The sequence below is a fragment of the Oncorhynchus tshawytscha genome, linkage group LG22 (genome assembly GCF_018296145.1).
Source record: "Oncorhynchus tshawytscha isolate Ot180627B linkage group LG22, Otsh_v2.0, whole genome shotgun sequence".
In the NCBI taxonomy this organism is placed as follows: domain Eukaryota; kingdom Metazoa; phylum Chordata; class Actinopteri; order Salmoniformes; family Salmonidae; genus Oncorhynchus; species Oncorhynchus tshawytscha.
The window spans coordinates 5,196,640-5,222,372 of record NC_056450.1 but is presented as its reverse complement, the minus strand read 5'-3'; the positions used below and the strand labels follow the sequence as shown (position 1 = coordinate 5,222,372).

The 25,733-nt window shown below is 41.9% G+C and overlaps 1 pseudogene; it reads left to right on the top strand.

Moving 5' to 3' along the window:
* LOC112221495 overlaps window positions 1-25,733 on the top strand; it is a 49,622-nt pseudogene that overhangs the window by 5,084 nt on the left and 18,805 nt on the right.

Below are 25,733 nucleotides of genomic sequence, written 5' to 3'. Positions count from 1 at the left end.
CTATCCTGTCTTGGCAAATCGTGCTGTTAAGACACTGATGCTCTTTGCAACCATGTACCTTGGATGCATGTAGCCTAGTGGTTAGGGTGTTGGGCCAGTAACCTGAAAGGTTGTTAGATCGAATCCCAGAGCTGATCAAATAAAAATCTGTTGTTCTGCCCCTGAACAAGGCAGTTAACCCACTGTTCCCCCATAGGCTGTCATTGTAAATAAGAATTTGTTCTTAACTGACTTGCCTGGTTAAATTAAAATTAAATAAAAAACCTATGTGAGAGTGGATTTTTGGCCCTCACTAACATGAAAACAAAATACAGGCATAGACTGTGTGTGGAAAATTATTTAAGACTGAGACTCTCTCCAATACAACCCAACATTGCAGAGTTATGTGCATCCTTTCAAGCACACCCTTCTCATTAACCTGTAGTGAGTTATCCACAATTTCCGATGAACAAATAAGGTTTTATATGTAAGATGGTTAAATAAAGAGCTAAATGATTGATTATTATTATTTGTGCCCTGGCCCTATAAGAGCTCTTTGTCACAAACCAGCTTGTGGAAAGTGACAAAGTCACACTCATTCTTATGTTTAATAAATGTATCATATAGTGTGTGTGTGTGTGTGGCAGGTTTACAATGAACCACTGCTCTATACTAAGGGTGCCCCACCTTCCCCCAACAGCACTGCCCTCTTAGGCCTTTATTCACAAAGCTTCTCCCTGTAGAGGTGCTGATCTAGAACCAGTTTTGCCTTCTTTACTTAACAATGAATACGATTACATGGACAGGAGGGACCTGATCCTAGATCAGCACTCCTACTCTTAGATACTTTGTGAATACGAGCCCTGAAGGATTTCGCTCCAACCCTAATCTACAGTGCCTTGCGAAAGTATTCAGCCCCCTTGAACTTTGCGACCTTTTGCCACATTTCAGGCTTCAAACATAAAGATATAAAACTGTATTTTTTTGTGAAGAATCAACAACAAGTGGGACACAATCATGAAGTGGAACGACATTTATTGGATATTTCAAACTTTTTTAACAAATCAAAAACTGAAAAATTGGGCGTGCAAAATTATTCAGCCCCTTTACTTTCAGTGCAGCAAACTCTCTCCAGAAGTTCAGTGAGGATCTCTGAATTGATCCAATGTTGACCTAAATGACTAATGATGATAAATACAATCCACCTGTATGTAATCAAGTCTCCGTATAAATGCACCTGCACTGTGATAGTCTCAGAGGTCCGTTAAAAGCGCAGAGAGCATAATGAAGAACAAGGAACACACCAGGCAGGTCCGAGATACTGTTGTGAAGAAGTTTAAAGCCGGATTTGAATACAAAAAGATTTCCCAAGCTTTAAACATCCCAAGGAGCACTGTGCAAGCGATAATATTGAAATGGAAGGAGTATCAGACCACTGCAAATCTACCAAGACCTGGCCGTCCCTCTAAACTTTCAGCTCATACAAGGAGAAGACTGATCAGAGATGCAGCCAAGAGGCCCATGATCACTCTGGATGAACTGCAGAGATCTTCAGCTGAGGTGGGAGACTCTGTCCATAGGACAACAATCAGTCATATATTGCACAAATCTGGCCTTTATGGAAGAGTGGCAAGAAGAAAGCCATTTCTTAAAGATATCCATAAAAAGTGTAGTTTAAAGTTTGCCACAAGCCACCTGGGAGACACACCAAACATGTGGAAGAAGGTGCTCTGGTCAGATGAAACCAAAATTGATATTTTTGGCAACAATGCAAAACGTTATGTTTGGTGTAAAAGCAACACAGCTCATCACCCTGAACACACCATCCCCACTGTCAAACATGGTGGTGGCAGCATCATGGTTTGGGCCTGCTTTTCTTCAGCAGAGACAGGGAAGTGGTTAAAATTGATGGGAAGATGGATGGAGCCAAATACAGGACCATTCTGGAAGAAAACCTGATGGAGTCTGCAAAAGACCTGAGACTGGGACGAAGATTTGTCTTCCAACAAGACAATGATCCAAAACATAAAGCAAAATCTACAATGGAATGGTTCAAAAATAAACATATCCAGGTGTTAGAATGGCCAAGTCAAAGTCCAGACCTGAATCCAATCGAGAATCTGAGGAAAGAACTGAAAACTGCTGTTCAAATGCTCTCCATCCAACCTCACTGAGTTCAAGCTGTTTTGCAAGGAGGAATGGGAAAAAATGTCAGTCTCTCGATGTGCAAAACTGATAGAGACATACCCCAAGCGACTTTCAGCTGTAATCGCAGCAAAAGGTGGCGCTACAAAGTATTAACTTAAGGGGGCTAAATAATTTTGCACGCCCAATTTTTCAGTTTTTGATTTGTTAAAAAAGTTTGAAATATCCAATAAATGTCGTTCCACTTCATGATTGTGTCCCACTTGTGGTTGAGTCTTCACAAAAAAATACAGTTTTATATCTTTATGTTTGAAGCCTGAAATGTGGCAAAAGGTCGCAAAGTTCAAGGGGGCCGAATACTTTCGCAAGGCACTGTAGGTATCACACCTAAATGAACTGGTAATATGCTCACTGGACCATGCTCAGCGGAATAACCAGTAGCATTGCATAACCAGTAGCTCACTATGAGGAGGGTTGGCCACCCCTGCCCTTAGCACTTGATCTAAAGGGGTTGATTAGATGTGAGAAATACAACAAGAGGACAACATTTGGCAACAAACCCAATGGAAACAAACAACTTGGGTGGGAGTTATGCAACATTTTCTCAGGTATCAGTGGAAAACACAGTCCAGTGTATCAAGGCAGTTAGCGAGGTCTCAACGGCTAACAACTGCATAGGCTCGGAACGATGAGGGGGAGGAAGTACATCTGAGGGTTGTGTGTGCACGTTACACACCTTTGTTATCAGGGTAAGGTCGCAAACTGTCAACATGTTTGACTGTGTGCGCGTGGGTTTTGCTTTGAGCATATGTGGTGTGCATACCCATATATGTCTTAGTGAATGCTAGCCTCCTGTGGTAAGCTAACAGGAGAACGGTAGTATGGAGGCGACAGCTTGGTTTTGTGGGAGTGGTCACCGTGATGGTCTGGTGTGTTAGTGTGTGTATGTGTGTGTGTGTGTGTGTGTGTATGTGTGTATATGTGTGTATATGTGTGTATATGTGTGTGTGTTGATGGTCTGACCAAAGTGATAAAGACCAGGCTGTTGGTTTACTCTACTCCTAACGTGCTCTGCAGACCACATCCTCTCTGCCTACGGCACAGCCGTCCACCCTCCAGCACACACACTCCAATAACCCCTCACAGCGCACAGTGTTTATTCATGATGCACCCCACTGCCTGTTTATTCATTTTTTTAACTGTTCCCCTCGTTAAAGAGAAAAGAGGCTGAGGTGCGCGCTGCTACTGCTTTAATTAGAGCAGCAGAAAAGCACCCCCCTCGTCCTCCCCCGTTTGTGTGTGTGTGTGTGTGTGTGTGGGTGGGGGGGTGGCCGGCTGCGACATAGGCAGAGGGGATGTGGTCTGCAGAGTGCATTAGTAAACCTGTCAACCTGCAAAGCATTTTGCATACCATGCACACAATTTGAGGTCAAAGTACGCTGGTATGAAAAACTACCCAAAAATAGGCTTCTAGTTGGCACATTGTGGTAACTGTAACTGTCTGAAGTTGGAGCTGAGCTATTCTTACCCTAGCAGGTAGCCTAGCAGTTAAGAGCGTTGGGCCAGTAACCAAAAGAGTTGCTGGTTTGAATCCCCAAACCGACTAGGTAACAACTGTCGCTGTCCCGTTAAGCAAGGCACTTAATCCTAATTTTCTACAGTGGCGCTGTACTACTGTAACTGACCCTGTAAAATAGCACATTTCATATGCTTTGATGTCTGTAGTAGGTGCGAGCGCATAGACAAGCAAGGAAACGTGCAGTGCTGTGGTAGTTCAGTACGCATCGCTGTGTAGATGGAAGCAGACATACAGTAGCAGAGAGCTGTTCCGCTAATATCATCCTTCACAAAAAATTTATTTAGGCTGTTAAAGATTAGCAGGCCTACGTTAATTAATCAGTTCATCTGTCCTCTTCATATAGCTAGCTATATGTCAACAGTAGGCTGCTAATGGTGTGATAATAGTTCGCCAATTACGACAAGGCATGTTGAATGAAGGGTAGTCTAGTAGTCAGTTTGATTTGATAGATTAGGTCAGGGATGGAGAACTGAAACAAGCTCCTATAGGCCTAGTTCAGTTGTTTCATATTACAAAAAGCCTACAGGAAACTGTCTTAATTGAATCCAGTAATTGAATTATTCTGAATTTTCTCCCCAAAAACAATTAAGCCAGTTGACATTTTCAGTCGACTATCCACATATATACGCCTATTATTTAGAATAATCATTACCCCAAAATGTAACCTACAACATTTGAAAGCGTCATTGAGACACTTCAATTTAATTTAGGATCAAAAAATACTTCTGTCTTGGTTACAATGCTTGATATATTTTAAGACGCTAGGTTTCAGCGAATGTCAGTTACAGGTTTTTCAAAAATGCTAAATGCTACAACTTGACTGACCCCATCCGGACCTCCCCCCTAGCAAATCTTAGACCCACAGTCGTGGCCAAAAGTTTGAGAATGACACAAATATTAATTTTCACAAAGTTTGCTGCTTCAGTGTCTTTAGATATTTTTGTCAGATGTTACTATGGAATACTGAAGTATAATTACAAGCATTTCATAAGTGTCAAAGGCTTTTATCGACAATTACATGAAGTTGATGCAAAGAGTCAATATTTGCAGTGTTGACCCTTCTTTTTCAGGACCTCTGCATTCCGCCCTGGCATGCTGTCAATTAACTTCTAGGCCACATCCTGACAGATGGCAGCCATTCTTGCATAATAAATGCTTGGAGTTTGTCAGAATTTGTGGGTTTTTGTTTGACCACCCGCCTCTTGAGGATTGACCACAAGTTCTCAATGGGATAAAGGTCTGGGGAGTTTCCTGGCCATGGACCCAAAATATCAATGTTTTGTTCCCCGAGCCACTTAGTTATCACTTTTTCCTTACGGCAAGGTGCTCCATGAAATGCAGTGGAAATGTTTTTGGGGGATTCAGTTCATTTGCATGGCAAAGAGGGACTTTGCAATTAATTCCAATTCATCTGATCACTCTTCATAACATCCTGGAGTATATGCAAATTGCCATCATACAAACTGAGGCAGCAGACTTTGTGAAAATTCATATTTGTGTCATTCTCAAAACGTTTGGCCACGACAGTACATCAGCACCACCTTGTCAGAAAATCCTAGGGAGTGCTCTGATTGTACATTTTAAGTATATTTCTAGTTAGCTAGATGAAGAGAAGCCAATTACCAAGTACCCATAACAGTCTATAAACTACAATTCATACTGAGGCAGTCTTCTGCCAACATTATTAGACTAAAAAAGGGCCTAGGCGTGTATTGTGGGATCATAAACATGTGTCAAGTTTGGTATGTCTGAGTTAGGAGCAGAGCGTAAACCACAGCCTGGTCTTTATCGCTCTGGTCAAACTGTGCACATGCACACGGGAACAAGCGGTCACCTCCCATACTGCCTTTCTCGTGCTAGCTTACCACAGGACGCCAACAAACACTAAGACACACTCCATATACAATAAACCACACCATCATACATACTTTGTGTGTGTGTGTGTGTGTGTGTGTGTGTGTGTGTGTGTGTGTGTGTGTGTTGGGGGTATATGATTTGGAGCTTCCTGCTACAGTGGCCCCCTCTGTGTATAAGGGCTGGCCCATACCCCCCACCCCCAGGCGACCACCACCACATCCGATGTCTGTACAGACAGACCTGGCCAGGAGTGCTCCCGCTCGCCTAGTGCCAACAACCTCACATGCACACACACACACAGATACACAAATGAAATATACAGTTTTTGGTCAATCCAGTACACATAAAACACACAATGTGATATGCAAAATGATATCAGTAAAAATACAGAAATATAGCACTGGCACATACTGTGCTGATTCTGAAGGACATGCACAATATAATTGGCATTTGTTCATTTGGATCCCCAGTAGCTTTTGCAGAAGACACAGCTACTAAAGGGTCACATCACCAGGGGCACACAAACACTCACTCAAAAACCACCAAGCATATAGTGTTTGATGGGTTGTAGTTTTTAATGATATGATTTTTTACGGACTGTAACCTTTGGTCCTATATTTGCATTGATCATTTATTAAAATGTCTGTCGTCAGGAACCTCAATTATTTTCCCATTGTACAAGCCCCATACCAAAGGATAGTGACATCCTGGCTTGTGTGTTTTTGAGGGCAGGCACTGTCACTGGTGTTTTGATGATGTCTAACGTGTGTAAAGTTTTTGCTAATTTTGCATGATTTCTGAAGGCACACATTTTTCTGTTCTTTTGTGTGTCCTTTAGATCGTCCGTCAAGTGGACTTTAACAAGAAGCCTGGTCGGATGAGTGTGAAGCCCATCAAATTTGATCTTATCCTGAAGCTCAGCAACACCAACCTGAAGGAGAAGGCCTAGAGGGAAGGTATTGCTAGTTGAGCATGTTAACTAAATAGGCGTGTATACAACAGGAGAAGACTTCGACTGGGTAAGTATTGCTAGCTTAGCATGCTAACTAGGCTTGTTACCACAGGGAAGACTTAGACTGGGTGAGTACTGCTAGCTCAGTTAGCTTGTCTTAGCCATGGTGGGAATAAGGCTTAGTACTACTAGATTCATAGGTTGTAATGGCTAGGAAAATGTATTTTTAACTGGGAGGCCTAGTTTTGTCCTCAAGCAGGTCAATATAGTATCTTCTCATGACACTTGACCTCTTGATACTTGAATCATCTCAATTAGTAATCTAATTAGGCTACCAGTAATTTGGCTATAAAGGAGAATTTTGCTGTATTGTTTTATTTAAATGGCATGTTATAGAAGGGTCCAAACACTTTTTTAGTATTTTGTTGTTGTTGTGATTTCACTTGTTTTGGAGAAACTTACCCCAACCAGCAACTCACTTCCTCATTGAGCAGTACGGGGGCTCTAAAAAAAACATGAAATGCTCAAAAATACCCAAATACGTCCTTTAAGAAAGGGAAAAGCTCCCAGTACAGGTGATGCAGGTCTTTTAGATCAGTGGTTCTCAACTGGTTTTGCCTCGGAACCCAACCGGGTTGTCTCAGTTGCGACCCAAAACTCACATCGCGAAAAATAATAGCCAAAATACAACCAGGAAAACAATTTTGATGCTATATTGATGGTAAATGTGGCAATTATATGACAAGGGAACAACATTCCCACCTCTTTCATTGTCAATAATTAAATGTTACCCATATTCTTGATGAAGAATATTAAACTCACTGGTTTGAGACCACAAAAATCAACCAAAATAGTGCTGCTACCCAGCTAGCCATGAGGAATCGACCCAGAAGCGGCCCTCTTCAAAATGACCCGGAATCAAAATGAATGACTGCCCAGAATCGGCCCATGTACACTGGGCCGTTTCCGTCTACCGGAATTGAGCCAAATTTGTCGGCATCTTACCAGAATGCCCCCAGAAGCTGCCCGATGCTAATTTAAATAAATGTATACAAAATTATCCGTTTTAGTCATTTTAAATATTACTATTTTACATTTTATGCATACAAATTATACTCATCCACCCCCCCAAAAAAAAGATATGTTGGAGGAAACATCATACACCTGGTGACAGTGTCAGCATGCATGCACCTGGCCCGCCACAGCGCAATCAGACAAGGACATCCCGGCCGGCCAAACCCTCCCCTAACTTGGACGTCGCCTCATGGGTCTCCCAGTCGCAGCCGGCAATAGTATCGAACTAGCATCTGTAGCAACGCAGTTTGCACTGCGATGCAGTGTCTTAGACCACTGTGTCACTCTGGAAGCTCCACCCACAAAGTTTTTAATGCTTATTGTCTTGCACAAAGTATCAAAATACTAAAATACAACTTAAACAGGACTCTTAAAGAATTCAATTGAAATGGTAATTGTATTTTTTGATCACAGAAACAATGAGAAAATGTGGAAAAATGTATAAATAATTAAACATTAATTATATAAAGCAGCCAATGTAATCATCTGCCAGAGAGTAGCCCCAATTGTCCTGAGACCCAAGTAATACATTTGGGCCAGATAACTAACACTGGAATCGGTCCGAGCTCAATCTCCGCATCCTAGCCATAAGTAATACTGCCTAAGGCGGCCCAGACTCGGGCCAGGCCACATGACGTCGGCTGAGTCTGACTCTCAGCCGAGTTCCACAAAACACTGCTGTAATTAGCTCTAATTAGCTCTATATTGAAAATGTGATTGAATAATGTTTTTTTTTTTTTTTTTTTTGGGGGTAAATTATTTGACCATTTTAAGTTTGTTATCATTTCTACACACTTTCTACCTGGTTTAAGCCATTAAAGTTCAGACCAGAGTATTCTTTTTTCATAAAGATAATATGTATATATTTTTTACTCAGTCACCTATGACCCACTCAAAACCTTCCGGGACCCACACTTGGGTCTCGACCTACCAATTGAAAATTGCTGTTTTAAATGTTGTACAAATGAAATGGTGTCATTACGAACTTTATCTGCAACGTTATATTTAATTTTGTTGCGACTCGAGTGATACCCTTCTGTTAATTCTAGCTTCATGCTACTCAGAGAATGGAACAACTGGATAGGGGAAACAGCTCGAGTCCCACAAAATGGAATATACTGTAACATTGATGCACCTGTTTTATATTGTGGATAAAGTTCAGAATGACACAATTTCATATGTACAACATCTAAATGCCTGCATCACTACCGTTTCTAAAAAAAAGTATTTGGGTGTTTTTGTTGCATTTGTTCATGTTCCTTTCCTTTAGCTGGGTTATTTCTATGACTTGTTCTGACAGACCACATGGAGATGCACCTGTTTTATAATGGTTGCTGTCAGCGATTGGGTGCAGAGTGAAAGCGGAGTCAGGCGCAGGACACAGGTATGGAGTAATCCAATTGAGTTTACTCAAAGAATAAAGCAAAATTCCAAAAATGGAACATACAACAAAACTCTAACACGAACACAACCACTAACGACATAAACAATCACGGACAGAACAGAAATGTACGTCAGATGGTAAATAGGGAATGTAATGAGGGAATGTAAAACAGGTGTGTATGTAATCAGACAAAACAAAACAGAAAAATGGATCGGTAGTGACTAGAAAGCCGGTGAAGTCGACCACCGAACACCACCCGAACAAGGAGAAGGGCCGACTTCGGCAGAAGTCGTGACAGTTGCAGAGATTGTGGTGCCTACAATGGTGCGGCTTGGTGCCTTAGTACAAGAATTGATAGTCTGATAGGTCATTGGTCAGGAGCTCAGGTATTTCTCTTAGCCCTAGCTATTGTAGCATGTCTAGAGGGAATGTGCAACTAGCTTAAGATGTTTGTTGGAGTAGCCTAAATCTACAGGATGAGAGAGGATGTCCTTTTATGTTCAACCTACGTGCATTTAGCGAAAATAGTCCTGTTGTCCTGCATTGTCACATAGTTTAGTTTCATATTTTTACTGTATTAGTTGTTCTGGACTTCCTCATGAAAATCCAGTCAGATTTGATTAATATATGACCATTATACAATTCCTCACAATTCCACCCTGCTTTAAATTTTAAAAAATGTTGGGAAAGATTCCAGATTAGATTATGGTGCACTACTCAACCTATTGTCTGTGTCACTGTAATAGAATAACGATGGCATTTACAAGGCAACAAGAGCAGCTGATGAGCTCCATGGCTCAGGCCTTAACTAATGTATTTTCACACTCGTCCCTGACACTGTGGGTGTTACCCTCCATGTGTGCATAAGAGGATTAAGGGCAGCGGGCGAAAGCGGATGTCAGGGGCTCTTACCCGGGTGTAAATCGCAGTGCTCGTCGTCGCTGCCAAGAGGATTGCCTCAAGGCCCTCTGGGATTATCCCTCGCACTCCTCTCGTCAGGGCTTCGCTGCTGTCGCCTGGGGCAACCAACGCCACCGGCTCCACCGATTGCTTCTACCATGCAGTCCGTGTATCATGACTCTACCCTGCTACTGTCAGACCTGGCTAAAAGAGCACCTATCTGTCCAATATACCAAGTAGAGAGTGACCAACTACCACAATAGACTATGCGACAATGGGTCTTAGCTTGGCCTACAGTACAGAAATGAGCATTATTTCCATAATAGAACTCAAATGGATGTAACAGTCGGTCATACCCTCTGTGTTGTATTTCATGTATAGCCTAACTGCCGTGTTGACGGACCCACGCTAAATCATTTGGAAAAGAGGACCATGTCTTTGGATAAGCTGGTGGTAATGTTATCTTAACGAGGGCTGGGCGACCTGTAAATCCTATTAAAAAAAAAATTGGGCCCATGTGAATGGGTGATTCACAATAATTATCGCTAAATAAGCTTTGTTGTACAGTAAAAGGTCAAATACACTGCATTTCAAACAGTCAGCAGTAATCTAATGAATTCCGGGCTTGTGAAATTATACCTTGGCTAGTGAAATTATACCTTGGCTAAATATAAGCCTTTCACAATAAAAAATGAATACTTTTTTTACTGTCATATACACCAGGTAGGTGCAGTGAAATGTGTTTTACAGGGAGAGCCATAGTAGTAGTCCGCCACTGGAGCAAATTAGGGATAAGTGTCTTGCTCAAGGGCACATCAACAGATGTTTCAGCTTGTCGACTCGGGTATTCAAACCCGTAACCTTTTGGTTACTGGCCCAGTGCTCTAACCGCTAGGCTACCTGCCAGCCACACAAAACACCATTTCTGTCTGTAGCGTCCGAACGGTTTGGTCTACAAACTATTATATCCATTTTGCTCTACAACCCTAAAAGTGCCAGGGGACTTGTCTGAAGTCGGTAAAGCCGATCTGACCATTTCTGTCTGTAGCGTCCGACCCGTTTTGGTCTACACACTGTTCTCCGTTTTGCTCTAGGACACCCATGGAAGTATGTACATACAGAAGTAGTTAGGTGCCTAAAAAAAGGGTTAAATATTTGTTAAAAATCCTGATCTTATATCTCTCTGATATATATATATATTGGACGGACATAGATTTTTTTTGCATGTATGAACCAGTTATTCAGTGTGTTTCTATAGGCTTATGGCAGTATGGCAAAATTAAATGTTTCATAAAAATATGTAAATAAATGTATTTCTGATACCTAATGGGGTACTAAAATTCTAAATCAAATAGCTAAATGATCCTTGGTATGGCCATCATAAAACAATTCCATATGTTTGATGAGTCCAGCCTACTTGGATCTATTTGCTACTGTAGCTAACAAGGTAGAACAGTTGAATTGTTATGAACACACCCTTCTGTCCATCTCCAACAGTTTTTACAGCATGCTAGCCTGTCGACTTTGCTAGCATGTCCACCGGCTGGTCTTTCATTCTATCGGTTAGGTTGCCAGAGACGCGACCCAGTCGTGAAGTCTTTGTGTTCTAAAATGTTCCTTTGCCATGCAGGTTGGCAAAGTTCTTATCTAGAGGCGTAATGGTACACATATTCATACTGATCCGTTCAGTTCAGGGACCTCTGGTCGTCCGCACTGTGATCCCGAATTAATAAAAATAAAAAAAATAAAAAAACACTAGGCTATGCCTACGCTGCCTATGCCTCTTGAGTAATTCTGAGCTGAAAAAAAACTAACATTTCAGGTTATACAGTTAAAACAACTGAGTACGTTGTAATCAAAATTCACATTTCAAACTGTCCTTTTGCGAGGTGCAGCCGAGAACTAGTTCTGTACGATGGCGAGTGGTGGCGTCGATAAACAAGAATTAGAGGATCCTCCATGCGTCATCGTTTATCTCCAGTTTGGGAACATTTTAGTTTCCCAGTAGATTACAACGGCGATGGAGAGTTTAAAAAACCTGTTGAGGATCTTGAGTCCCAATTGGGAACCTGCCCTCCCACCGTCAGCTGGAATGTGGCGCATGGAACGCAAAAAATATTCTTAAAAATATTTAACCTCCACACATTAACAAGTCCAATAGCTCAAATGAAAGATAAACAACTTGTTTATCTACCCAGCAAGTCAGATTTCTAAAATGTTTTACGGCGAAAACATAGCGCATATTTATGTCAAACCACCACCGAAGACACACCGAAGACACAGCTAATTTCCATAGCCAAATTGAACAAAATATGCAATCACCAAACGCAGGATTAAAAGAAAAATAATTTCACTAACCTTTTGAAATCTTCATCAGATGACAGTAATATAACATGTTACACAGTACATTTATGTTTTTGTTCAATAATATGCTATATATATCCATACATCTCTGTTTACAATGACGCATTGTTCAGAAAATGCTACTCAAATGTCCGGAGAAATGACGATAGCTCCGGCAGATGCCGTCAGCTAACAAGGAATACACATCATAAACTTTGACTAAATATGCATGTTCTACATATATATAGAAAGATACACTTCTTCTAAATGCAATCGCTGTGTTACATTTATTTTTAACGTTACAGATTTCGTTCACTATGTAATAATATGAGACGGCGCTCAGAAATTAGCATTATGGCTCCTCTATCTCGGAGTCCACAGAAACCCATAATTAACACATAAATATTCCCTTACCTTTGCTGTTCTTCCATCAGAAGACGTGGAAGGGTTTATACTTACCAAAAACGGATTTAGTTCTGAAGTCTGTGTCTTTCGGTGATCAAACACGACATATTTCGGTTGAAATGCGGCCAAAAAGTCGAGTGGATGCGCACCAAAACGTCGAAATTACATATTATATGTCAACTAAACTTGTCAAACTATGTTCAGAACCAAGCGTTAGCATGTTATCTAGGTTCACAGCAATCCTGAGGACGATCAGAAACACACGTGTCGTTTAATCAATCTTGGAAGAAAGACATCACCCGAGAAGAGCGCGCATGAGAGTAACCTGTTTTTTCGCGTGACCGAAAGGTTTCGGCCCGCCAAAACTCTCGTGAGCGTGCAATTCTCACAATGAGTAGCCCCATTGAAAGCCAGACATCGCGCTGAAGACATAGAAACTGTTCCCAGGACTGTAGGTGCTTGGGAAGGGTGGGGGCGATGACGTCAAAGTTGGGCCAACTTTTATGATGACAAGAGAGAGTTTGGGAGAATTAGTGCCCTGAGAGTTCTGCTTTACATAGAGACATAATTTAAACGGTTTTAGAAGCTTTAGAGTGTTTTCTATTCAATAATAATTTTTATATGCATATATTAGCAATTTTTGACAGATTTTTTTTCTGTTTACTATGGGCACGCAATTCCTCCAAAGGGGGCAGTAATCAGCCCTATCTTTAACAGGTTGGAAGAAATATTAACAGTATGTCACAACACTCAACGAGAGTAGCCTATGCAGCTGCCAACACCTCAAATATGTTGACACAACAACATCACTCCAGTATACCGGAGCAAGATGCAAATGCGAAAAAACAACAACACAACAGCTTCCTCCTTCTGCATTTATAAGCAGCCCTTGGCAGCTGATACTGACCCGGCCAAAGAAATCACAAGATCGATAGGTAGGCTGTGTTTATTTTTACAGTCTTTTGGTTTAAAGCTGTGGATATGCACCCATTCTCATTGGTTGAGAATAGGGGGTTTCAGCACCTTGTGAAAGTGCTCGAGACACGTTACAAAATTCCCTCTCGCACCCATTTCAGCAAACAGGTAGTACCGACTCTTTAAGCAAGAAAAAGTTGAAGTTTTCAATGAATTGGCCAATGCACCATGTTGCGCTTACTAAACACTAGAACCGCCAAGATGGTCAATCTTACAGTTTTCAATTTCAATAACTTAATTTCAATAAAAACCTTTAACCCACCAGTCCCTGACTTTCCTAAATATCTGCATTTCATCCACAAAGCACAATGACGGTCAAAATGATCGTATGTATATTTAACAGTAGAATAGCCTGGCCTTGAGGAGTCTAGGCGCCAGTCTAATAAATCCATTTAACTAGAAAAGCATGGCCTTGTTGGACCCCTCCTTGATATGATTCTGTTATTGTCACATGCTGCACATGTGTGTGTGCACATGCATCTATCAATCCAATTTTATCATGATTTGTTATAAGGGATATTATACTTTAGAAATCCACAATTACCTGGTGATGTAAAAGTACAATGACATTATCTTCCATATTCCTACAGACACCTTGTAACTGGAGATTCTTTCAAAAACGATTACCTACAGTTACTGTGTAGGGCACTGCAAGGTTGGGTGACAAGGGCCATCTGGGTCTGCCTCCTGGAGGAATTCAGATGTGTGAAGGCTACCTATGTCCTGCATAACTTCATGAGGATGGACATGAGGACCAGGAGGGGATATGTAGCTTGCCGCTGTATGCCAGAGGAGAAGTATGCTGCTCTGCAGGATGTTTCAAGGATGGGGTCCAACAACGCAGCAAGAAAGGCAATCCATCTGCGGGAGATCTTTTACGTCACCATAACAACACCCACCCGTAGCACGCGCTCCAGCAGGTATATCTCACTGGTCATGCAACTGTTCAGGGAAGTCCGGAACCAATACACGCAGTCAGTCAGGAAAGCTAAGGCCAGCTTCTTCAGGCAGAAGTTTGCATCCTGTAGCTCCAACTCCAAAAAGTTCTGGGACACTGTGAAGTCCATGGAGAACAAGAGCACCTCCTCCCAGCTGCCCACTGCACTGAGGCTAGGTAACACGGTCACCACCGATAAATCCATGATTATCGAAAACTTCAATAAGCATTTCTCAACGGCTGGCCATGCCTTCCGCCTGGCTACTCCAACCTCGGCCAACAGCTCCTCCCCCGGCAGCTCCTCGCCCAAGCCTCTCCAAGTTCTCCTTTACCCAAATCCAGATAGCAGATGTTCTGAAAGAGCTGCAAAACCTGGACCCGTACAAATCAGCTGGGCTTGACAATCTGGACCCCTATTTCTGAAACTATCCGCCGCCATTGTCGCAACCCCTATTACCAGCCTGTTCAACCTCTCTTTCATATCGTCTGAGATCCCCAAGGATTGAAAGCTGCCGCAGTCATCCCCCTCTTCAAAGGGGAGACACCCTGGACCCAAACTGTTACAGACCTATATCCATCCTGCCCTGCCTATCTAAGGTCTTCGAAAGCCAAGTCAACAAACAGGTCACTGACCATCTCGAATCCCACCGTACCTTCTCCGCTGTGCAATCTGGCTTCCGAGCCGGTCACGGGTGCACCTCAGCCACACTCAAGGTACTAAACGATATCATAACCGCCATCGATAAAAGACAGTACTGTGCAGCCGTCTTCATCGACCTTGCCAAGGCTTTCGACTCTGTCAATCACCATATTCTCATCGGCAGACTCAGTAGCCTCGGTTTTTCGGATGACTGCCTTGCCTGGTTCACCAATTACTTTGCAGACAGAGTTCAGTGTGTCAAATCGGAGGGCATGCTGTCCGGTCCTCTGGCAGTCTCTATGGGGGTACCACAGGGTTCAATTCTCGGGCCGACTCTTTTCTCTGTGTATATCAATGATGTTGCTCTTGCTGCGGGCGATTCCCTGATCCACCTCTACGCAGACGACACCATTCTATATACTTTCGGCCCGTCATTGGACACTGTGCTATCTAACCTCCAAACAAGCTTCAATGCCATACAACACTCCTTCCGTGGCCTCCAACTCCTCTTAAACGCTAGTAAAACCAAATGCATGCTTTTCAACCGATCGCTGCCTGCACCCGCATGCCCGACTAGCATCACCACCCTGGATGGTTCCGACCTTGAATATGTGGACATCTATAAGTACCTAGGTGTCTGGCTAGACTGCAAACTCTCCTTCCAGACTCATATCAAACACCTCCAATCAAAAATCAAATCAAGAGTCGGCTTTCTATTCCGCAACAAAGCCTCCTTCACTCACGCCGCCAAGCTTACCCTAGTAAAACTGACTATCCTACCAATCCTCGACCGGCGATGTCATCTACAAAATGGCTTCCAACACTCTACTCAGCAAACTGGATGCAGTATATCACAGTGCCATCCGTTTTGTCACTAAAGCACCTTATACCACCCACCACTGCGACTTGTATGCTCTAGTCGGCTGGCCCTCGCTACATATTCGTCGCCAGACCCACTGGCTCCAGGTCATCTACAAGTCCATGCTAGGTAAAGCTCCGCCTTATCTCAGTTCACTGGTCACGATGGCAACACCCATCCGTAGCACGCGCTCCAGCAGGTGTATCTCACTGATCATCCCTAAAGCCAACACCTCATTTGGCCGCCTTTCGTTCCAGTACTCTGCTGCCTGTGACTGGAACGAACTGCAAAAATCGCTGAAGTTGGAGACTTTTATCTCCCTCACCAACTTCAAACATCAGCTATCTGAGCAGCTAACCGATCGCTGCAGCTGTACATAGTCTATTGGTAAATAGCCCACCCATTTTCACCTACCTCATCCCCATACTGTTTTTATTTATTTACTTTTCTGCTCTTTTGCACACCAATATCTCTACCTGTACATGACCATCCGATCATATATCACTCCAGTGTTAATCTGCAAAATTGTAACTATTCGTCTACCTCCTCATGCCTTTTGCACACATTGTACATTGTATTTAGACTCCCCCTTTGTTTTCTACTGTGTTATTGACTTGTTAATTTGTTTATTCCATGTGTAACTCTGTGTTGTCTGCTCACACTGCTATGCTTTATCTTGGCCAGGTCGCAGTTGTAAATGAGAACTTGTTCTCAACTAGCCTACCTGGTTAAATAAAGGTGAAATAAAAAAATAAAAAATAAATAAAAATCCCCAAAGCCAACACCTCCTTTGGCCGCCTTTCCTTCCAGTTCTCTGCTGCCAATGACTGGAACGAATTGCAAAAATCGCTGAAGTTGGAGAATTATATCTCACGCACTAACTTTAAGCATCAGCTGTCAGAACACCTTACCGATCACTGCACCTGTACACAGCCTTCTGTAAATAACTACCTCAACCCCATATTGTTTTTTTGTTTTGTTGCTATTTTGCACCCTGGTATCTCAACTTGCACATCATCATCTGCACATCTACCAATCCAGTGTTAATGCTAAATAGTAATTATTCCACCACTCTGGCCTATTTATTGCCTTACCTCCCTAATCCTACTACATTTGCACACACTGTAAATAGATTTTTCTATTGTGTTATTGACTGTTATTTGTCTATCCCATGTGTAACTCTGTGTTGTTTTTGTCACACTGCTTTGCTTTATCTTTGCCAGGTCATAGTTGTAAATGAGAACTTGTTCTCAATTGGCCTACCTGGTTAATTAAAGGTGAAATAAATCAAATCAAATATTTTAAGTCACCCATTGCCACGACTCCAACCGAAGATGGCTCCCCTTCCCGTTCGGGTGGCGCTCGGCGGTCATCGTCATCCGGCCTACTAAATGCCACTGATTCTTTTCTCCCCCTCCTTATGTGTTTATTGATTTTACCTGTTTTGAGTTGGTTGTAATTAGTTGGGCTTTATTAGTCAGCCGGCCCGCCCGTTTCTTTGTGCGGGATTGATTAATGTAACCCTGGTGTTTGTTACAGACGAACGTGTTGGTGTATGTTCGTATATAGTGCTGGACTGTTTTCGTTCCCCGTGTCTGGGGCATTTTGGTTTTGAGCACCCAGTGTTTAGTGGGGTGGTCGTGGTTCATCATGTGTGCATTAAAGGAGCACTATATTGAACTCTCTGTTTTCCCTGCGCCTGACTTCATACTCACGACACCCAGTACATTACACCCATATTGAAACAAATGTAGAACAATTAGACACCCTATAACCCACACCTACACACTCATGTATCAATCTGATTGATGGATTGTGTTGTGCTGTAAGCAGGCTCAGGTGTATTACTGTGGCTCCTTCCACCTTCAAAGAATAGGCAAGAGGGCCAACCATGGAGAATAGTAAGTCACTTCATTATTTCTATAACTACGCCATATTGTTGGTCCTCGTGTGTCGGTTCATGTTTTTCAGCATAAAGTACTCTGCAGCAACAGTGTGGACACCAGGTGAGGTCACACACACAGATTACTGTTGAACACTTGCTTTAACTACATTATTGAGAAAATAACAGTCTCTCTCCTTCACTTCATCACTCTCTCACCTTCTCCCTAAATCCTCGAGGTCAGGTATTCCCAAACTTGGGTACGCGGGGCTATACATTTGGGTGAGGTTTTTTCTTGCCTCAGTAGCCTCGTTTCACTGACAAAAATACAATTCAACCATCTAGTGCTCAGCAAAATAACAACACAATGTCAAATACAGGTGCCTAGTCAAATAATGAACATCCAATCACATTAACCGTTACTCTCTCGCGGGAAACCTTCAATTTTGCGTAGACATTTAGAAACGAAACATGACAATTTGAGAAATAAGCTACAGGAGTTTTTTGAGCAAGAATAAAGATGACTTTCGAGTAGTAAGACATGAATAAAAGCAACAGATACCATTAATAAGAAGGGGCTAGAAGCGTCTTATATGATGAGCTACCGAGTGGCTAGGACAGGCAAGCCCCATACTATTGTGGAGGACTTCATTCTTCCTGCTGCCGCAGATATGGCTAGGACAATGCTGGGTGAAAAGTTCCAAAAACTACACATACAATTAAATACTATTAAACAACTGATTCACGACGCATCAGTGACATGGCAGGAGATGTTTTTGAAACATTTACTGCTTCGCATACAAGCTAGTGAATTCCATGCGTTACAGCTGTAGACGTGGCGGGCCTGGCACAGCTCCTGGTGTATGTCCATTACGTTTATGGGGGATCAATTAAGGAAGACATCCTCTTCTGGAAACCACTGGAAACCAGGACATGAGAGGATATTTTTAAGTATTGGACAGCTTTGTGACATCAAATGGACTTTGGTGGTGAAGATGTGTCGGTACTGATGGTACAAAAGCCATGACAGGGAGACATAGTGGAGTGGTAACGCGCATGCAAGCAGTTGCTACCAATGCCACTTGGGTACAATGCAGCATCCACCGAGAGGCTCTTGCTGCCAAGGGAATGCCTGACAGCTTGAAAGATGTTTTGGACACTGCAGTGAAAATGGTTAACTTTGTTAATGCAAGGCCCATGGACTCCCGTGTATTTTCTGCACTATTCAATGATATGGGCCGCGACCATGTAACGCTTTTACAACATAGAGAAGTGCGCTGGTTATCAAGGAGCAAAGTATTGATGCAGTTTTTTTAATTGAGAGATGAGCTTAACGTTTTCTTTACTAACCATACCAACCATTTTCACTTGTCTGACCGCTTGCATGATGACGAGTTTCTCACATGACTGGCCTATCTGGGTGATGTTTTTTCTCACCTGAATGATCTGAATCTAGGATTACAGGGACACTCTGCAAATATATTCAATGTGCGGGACAAAATTGAGGCTATGATTAAGAAGTTGGAGCTCTTCTCTGTCTGCATTAACAAGGACAACACAAGTCTTTCCATCATTGTATGGTTTTTTGTGTGCAAATGAACTCAAGCTTATGGACAATGTCAAATGTGATATAACGAAGCACCTGAGTGAGCTGGGTGTGCAATTACGCAGGTACTTTCCCGAAATGGACGACACAAACAACTGGATTTGTTATCCCTTTCATTCCCTGCCTACAGTCCACTTACCTATATCTGAACAAGAGACCCTCATCAAAATTGCAACAAGCGGTTCTGTGAAAATTGAATTTAATCAGAAGCCAATGCCAGATTTCTGGATAGGTTTGCGCTCAGAGTTTCTGGCCTTGGCAAATCACGCTGTTAAGACACTGATGCCCTTTGCAACAACGTACCTATGTGAGAGTGGATTCTCGGCCCTAACTAAAGATGAAAACTAAATACAGACACAGACTGTGTGGAAAATTACAGACACAGACTGTGAAAATTATTTAAGACTGAGACTCTCCAATACAACCCAACATTGCAGAGTTATGTGCATCCTTTCAAGCACACCCTCTCTTGCGACTCTAGGGGAGTATTTTCATTTTTGGAAAAAAAAACGTTCCCGTTTTAAATGGGATATTTGTCAGGAAAAGATGCTAGAATATGCTTATAATTGACAGCTTAGGATAGAAAACACTCTAACGTTTCCAAAACTGTAAAGATATTGTCTGTGAGTATAACAGAACTGATGTTGCTGAGAAAAATCCAATCCGGAAGTGCCCCAGGTTTTGAAAGCGCTGCGTTCCAATGAGTCCCTATTGAGCTGTGAATGAGCTATCAACCAGATTACACTTTCTACGTATTCCCCAAGGTGTCTACAGCATTGTGACGTAGTTTTACGCATTTATGTTGAAGAATACCCGTAGGCGGCTACATTGCGCAAGTGGTCACCTGATGGCTCCCAGGGTGACTCTCTCGTAAAATACAGAGGTAGCCATTACTCCAATCGGTCCTACTGAAAAACGATTTGTCCCGATGGATATATTATCGAATAGATATTTGAAAAACACCTTGAGGATTGATTATAAACAACGTTTGCCATGTTTCTGTCGATATTATGGAGCTAATTTGGAATATTTTTCTCCGTTTTCGTGACTGCAATTTCCAGGCGATTTCTCAGCCAAACGTGGAGAACAAACAGAGCTATTTCGCCTACAAAATAAGATTAAGATTTTATAAGATTTTTGGAAAAAAGGAACATTTGCTATCTAACTGGGAGTCTCGTGAGTGAAAACATCCGAAGCTCAAAGGTAAATGATTTAATTTGATTGCTTTTCTGATTTCCGTGACCAAGTTACCTGCTGCTAGCTGGACAAAATGCTATGCTAGGCTATCGATAAACTTACACAAATGCTTGTCTAGCTTTGGCTGTAAAGGATATTTTGAAAATCTGAGATGACAGGGTGATTAACAAACGGCTAAGCTGTGTCTCAATATATTTAATTTGTGATTTTCATGAATAGGAATATTTTCTAGGGATATTTATGTCCGTTGCGTTATGCTAATTAGTGTCAGGCGATGATTACGCTCCCGCATGCGGGATGGGGAGTCAGGAGAGGTTTTAACCTGTGGTGAGTTATTCACAATTTTTGACATACAAATAAGGTTTTATGTGTAAGATGGCTAAATAAAGAGCAAAATGATTGATTATTATTACATTATTATTATTTGTGCCCTGGTCCAATAAGAGCTCTTTGTCACTTCCCAAGAGCTGGGTTGTGACAAAAACTCACACTCATTCTTATGTGGCAGGCTTACAATTATGGCAAAAAACAAAAAATTTGAGAGTGCGCTGACCCTGGTGCTAGAGGGGGTACGCAGCTGGAGGTTGAATGTTTGAAGGGGTATGGGACTATAAAAAGTTTTGGAACCATATCAGCTGTGTCGGTGAACCCCTCCCACATCTGAACTGGCTACATAGAGGGCACAGCATGATCAGAGTTGAGAGGTCAGTTGGTCAGGCCAACAGGTAGTGTTTTTAAAGAGATGCTTTACATTGATGCAGTAGTCCCAGAGTTAATGATCCAAGGTCAGTTTTGTATTTCCCCTCCTGATTATTATGACCGACAGTGTTAGCGTGTTTTAAAAATATTTTTCTATCTCTCTCTCCCCCCCATCTGTCTCTTATCTGCAGGTATGTTTTGATGTGAGAGAGGATGCCAACCCCCAGTCCGGTCATCGCCACCTAACCCGCTCTTAAGATAACCTTCGGGCCGACTGGGAGCCCAAGGCTGGTTAGGAGACACCACTGGAGACACTTATGTAATTGTGATGAACTAAGCGAATATTAGGTTAGCATCGTGATTCATTAAACACATGCTGCCTTCCCTGCTCCTATGTCCTTACCTCTTTCCCTTTGTCTTTTACACCACTCTCACCACCTTTCTTCCTCTGTTTTTATAATGCAGATGTACATTGAAGTACAGATTGAACTTGTATTTATAATGTATTACAATTATAATATTTCAAATGCATTTATTTATAACACTTGGATAATTAACTTTTTTCAATAAAGCATTTCACATTCTCTACTGGTTGAAATTAAGTCTCTCATTTAATGAAATACTACACCTGTCCTGTGTTTATCAGATCAATGCAGATGAAGGGCATTAGATAATGAGATGAACCGGTTTGAGTATTTACATGATACATATGAAGTGTAGTGTACTGTTTTAAAAATTCTATGTCTGTATATATGAATTTAAAATCAGCCTTTAACTAGTTAAATCGTGTTTCTAGTCTATTGCATAGTTACAATGTGCAACCATTCACGTCCCAGGACCAAGATTGGTAACACTGTTGAAGTGTATAATTGTAATACCTACATGCAGACACAGAATCATTGAAAGACTGGAATTTGATACTCCTGGTATTGGATATGACTGAAAAATAATCTCAAAGACATTCATGCCTGAACTGCACCTTTATTTGCGAAGGTAGAGTACATGATCAGTGAATATATTAAATGTACAGGCTACAATGTGGGGATCTCATGCATGGTAATAACTACATGTATATACGACTTGCATCCTTAGCACAAAGTTATATTATATTCTACTCAATTCATAGGTTTCATTAATGTCATTCAGACTGTTTTGAAGTTGATACAACTGGCTATGATAGCCAAGGTTTATAGCTAGGTTCTGAACTAATATGTATACCAAATGTTTGGGTCCATACACAGATCGGCTACATAGCTAGCTACACATCCATAGGCATACAGGTATTTCTATCCTCCACTGCACATTAAGCAAGAACATAGTAAGCTAGCTACGTTATTTCATCTATCTGCATTGCATGGCAAATATCAGCAAGGCAGGCTTACATCATTGTACATTCAATGCGCAGTAAGTGCTTTAGCTAGCTAGATTCTTTACATCCACTGTTTCACAAGACGACAGCCTGGTTTGCTGGTTGTTTCAGGAGTCCCTAAAACATTAAACAACAAGAATTACAATTTCATACTCATGTCACAACACCTGTGTAGCCAGCCAGCTGGCTAATGTTAGCTAGTCAGCTAGCTAGCAAAATCGTGATTTTTGTAAATTAACTTTATAAAAAAATATGCATAATCGATTGTCTCTACATTAACTAACATATTCCTGTCAACTGTCATTGTTTTTGCATGATTCGTTATGATGTTATAATCACTTACATCCTAGTATTTTTGTCAGCCATCTTTGCTGAAGAAAGTCTCCTATGGAACGCCGTTTGGGTCTTTGTGTGTCAAAAAAGATACGTCAAATTACACAATATAACGTGTTAAATTAGCTTTTAATTTGATACGCCAAATAACAGTTCTATTATAGAATGTTGTGTGTTCTGAATATGCATGTGCTAGCCAAGTTCCACCACTACTATCAGTAGCACTGTCAAAGCTGTACAAACAAGCAAACACCGGCCACGAACGATGTGTTTACAATACAGCATTCATTGTTTGACCACAACTTCTGGGGTAGCTAGCTTTAGCTTGGCACCTAGCTAGCACCAATAAAACCAGCCTGAAAACAATGACCAGTAGAAACTGCAGTCATTTTCATTATTCTTAACAATAATTTAGGAATCCTTGTGAGTAAGTAAGTATTAGCTAGGTAGCCACTTGTTGTTCACCTATTGAAATTGAACTTCAGGCTCGACCGGACCGGGTTATGTGTTGTGAAGCTAGCCACAATAACGATTAGGCACAATTGTGGAATTTGCGGTTTGCCGTCAAAATAAAAGTAACTATTTGAAAGTGGTGCAGAAGGTTACAATTGGTAGAATCATGCCATATTTAGACTAAATAATGTTAAACAAGGTTGGAATGTGAAGCAATGAACTAGGGTATCAGTCAACTCGGTGACACCCACAGAACACAACAAATCTGCTGGGCTTGACAATCTGGACCCTCTATTTCTGAAACTATCCGCCGCCATTGTCGCAACCCCTATTACCAGCCTGTTCAACCTCTCTTTCATATCGTTTGAGATCCCCAAGGATTGGAAAGCTGCCACAGTCATCCCCCTCTTCAAAGGGGGAGACACCCTGGACCCAAACTGTTACAGATCTATATCCATCCTGCCCTGTCTATCTAAGGTCTTCGAAAGCCAAGTCAACAAACAGGTCACGGACCATCTCGAATCCCACCGTACCTTCTCCGCTGTGCAATCTGGTTTCCGAGCCGGTCACGGGTGCACCTCAGCCACGCTCAAGGTACTAAACGATATCATAACCGCCATCGATAAAAGACAGTACTGTGCAGCCGTCTTCATCGACCTTGCCAAGGCTTCCGACTCTGTCAATCACCATATTCTTATTGGCAGACTCAGTAGCCTCGGTTTTTCTGATGACTGCCTTGCCTGGTTCACCAACTACTTTGCAGACAGAGTTCAGTGTGTCAAATTGGAGGGCATGCTGTCTGGTCCTCTGGCAGTCTCTATGGGGGTCCTATGGGGATGGGGGTCTATGGGGATCCTTATTGTGCCTAGCTTCACATAGATGGGTCCGGCCACCATTAAACAAGTAAAAACTGTCTTATAAATTAGGGTTATTTTAAATGGTGACACCTAGCTATATAGTTTGCTAGCTAACTATATAGCTACTGAAACAGATTGTCATTTTGTTATGTTTTTGGGGAAGAAAATTCTTTGCATCCATCAGCTAGCTAGCTTTTTTAATGACCAGCACTGTAGGTGCGCAGACAACTTTACCAGCATCATTAGCATATGTATCGATGAATCATTGTGACATATGAAATACGAGTGATAGTGTAATCAATTTGTAGTAACTACGTAAGAAATGTATGAACGTGTTAATTATTATGTGACGTGCAGTCATATTCAGGTCTTGATTGGTCAATAAGCTTATTTGACGTGTCTGGTGATTTGCATAAAGTTGGAAAAAGTTCAACTTTGTCCCCCCCGCCCTCTCCGTGTTTCACCGCGCAGCATCTTGTGCTAGTGTACATGGGTCATAAGACACAGTATTGCAGTGCTTGAGGCATCACTACAGACCTGTGTTCGATTCCAGGCTGTGTCATAACCGGCTGTGACCAGGAGTCCCATGGGGCGGTGCACAATTGGCCAGCTCCGTCCGTGTTAGGGGAGGGTTTGACCCGTGCGGCTTTACTTGGCTCATCGCTTTCTAATGACTCCTTATGGCAGGCCGGGCTCCTGCAAGCTGACTACAGTTTCAGTTGAAAGGTATTTCCTCCGACACATTGGTGCGGCTGGCTTCCGGGTTAAGTGGGCAGGTGTGAAGGAGCGCGGTTTGGCAGGTCATGTTTTGGAGAATGCATGACTCGACCTTCGCCTCTCCCGAGCACGTTGGGGATTTGCAGCGACGAAACAAGATTGTACCAAAAAAGATTATACCAAAAAATGTTATATGTAAGAGCACACAAAAAAATGTAGGAGCACAAATAAAAATATTTGAGGTAATAAGCTGTTTCTTTGTAGTAATGGTGCAAGCATAATGAACATGAATAATATGCTCAGTGTATTCTCCATGGAACTCAGGGGCTGCGGTACAGTGAAGTAATCATTTCAAACAATTATCATCAGTGATTTTTGTCTTTTTTTGTCTAAAATAAAATGCCAGGTTGCACAGCGAAATATTTAAGTGCATATGCGAGTAAAATGGTCGCACTGTAGAGACTTGACTAGTTTGTTACTGTAAGCTATATGTAAACAAAAATATCAATAGCCTAAACATCAGTATTAGCGCCAAGTGTGCTTGTGAATAGTGAAAATCAGCACAAAAGCAATAATGGCATTATAATGAAT